This window comes from Dipodomys merriami, unplaced genomic scaffold (assembly GCF_024711535.1).
Source record: "Dipodomys merriami isolate MVZ:Mamm:240054 unplaced genomic scaffold, mDipMer1.0.p SCAF_9, whole genome shotgun sequence".
NCBI lineage: Eukaryota > Metazoa > Chordata > Mammalia > Rodentia > Heteromyidae > Dipodomys > Dipodomys merriami.
In genome coordinates, this window is record NW_027206512.1 from 24,695,755 (window position 1) to 24,697,326 (window position 1,572).

General features: G+C 29.6%; 1 non-coding gene across 1 annotated transcript; it reads left to right on the plus strand.

The window, feature by feature from the left end:
- Positions 1-482: 482 nt before the first annotated feature.
- Positions 483-610, plus strand: LOC138821133 (small nucleolar RNA SNORA72). Its single transcript, XR_011370071.1, has one exon. It is a non-coding gene; the product is annotated as a small nucleolar RNA SNORA72 (small nucleolar RNA).
- Positions 611-1,572: the final 962 nt, after the last annotated feature.

The following is a 1,572-nucleotide window of genomic DNA, read 5'->3' on the forward strand; positions in this document are numbered from 1 at the left end:
ATGAGTTGCTCTCAAAAGCACGGGAGGAATTTCAACATGGTGTGAATCTCAGATGCTTTGACTCCAATTTCAGCCTTGAAGTGAAATCCAAGACTCCACCAATGCAAGCAGATAGCAGCATTCATGACTTTTAAAAACGATAAAGTTTGAAATTAGGTCCAAAATTAGCAGAAGGGAATAGAAAAAAATCAATACAAGAGGCATTTTCTTAAAAAAATAAAGAACACAATTTTTTCTACAGTAAGAAAAAAATCACAGACTACTCCAGTAAAATTAAAAAAAAGAGATACTACAATGGAAACCACAGAATACAGCTGTCAGACCATAGGAAAATATTATGAACAAGGATATAAATTTGATAACCTAAAGTAAATAAATACCTATACTCATAAATTATTCATAACACAATCTAAATATATCAATAATGAATAAGGAAATTTTGGATCAGTAATGAAACATCTTTCATTAAAGAAAAGAACTGGCTGTAAATATTGTACTATTCTGATTCTGTAGTAAAACAAGATAGGATATACTTTCATCATATTAAGATCTTGAATGTATTGTCAGATCTAATTTTTTTAAACTAGTTTTATAAGTGCTAGTGATGATCCAGGTATGATTAATTATATTACGTGATCATTTCATGGTAGGATCACACAGTGGTTATGGTTCTAAGGTTACCTTTGATTTCAACCATGTTACTAAACATGATAACACAATCTGTTTAAAAACTTGAAATAATCAGTGCTAATTTGTAGTCTTGTGAAAAGAATGTATAGCTAAAGTAAGGAAATTTTATGATTACCGGTTACCATGAACATAATTAGAAAATAATTCTTATTTTCTAGAAAAAATAGAAAGGCATAGAATCATATGTTTTCATTGCTGAAATCTGCTAAATCTTTGTTCACATAGTCCTCCAATAAATAACATAGAAACTATTTCAAAGCTTTTTTCTTAGGCTGGGATTAACTTGATACCTTAGCCAAACAAAGATATTAGAAGAAAATGTAATTATAGTCCAAAATTCTTGAGGAATACAAATAGAAATTCATCAAGTCAACAAAGTGAATTAGCAATACATTTAAAGAACATTCACCCCGAACAAGTGAAATTTATCCTTGGGATGCAGATGGCTTAATATATGAACCAAGAAAAGGTCCCTTTAAAGAATGAAAGACAATAAACACATTATCATTTCATTAGATGTAGAATGTCATTAGATGAGAAAGTGAAAGGTACTTTCTTGATATATCTTTATATATTTCTTAATATATGTGTACTTTGTTGGAATAGAAGGAATGTATTTCAACATGAAAAAGGGCTATGTATCATAGTACCACAGCTAACATACTCAATAGAGAAAAACTGAAAGCCTTTACTCTAAAATCTGGAATAAAATAAGGATACCCCTGGTTGGCATTTCTATTAAACAGAATATGATAATTTCTTGCAACAATTGAGCAAGAGAAATAAATAAAAAGGGGATATCCAAATAGAAAAGGAAGAAAATGATCAGTTTGCTAAGGACATAATCATATCAGGTATTTGAAAAAAGCCTAGACTTCTCAA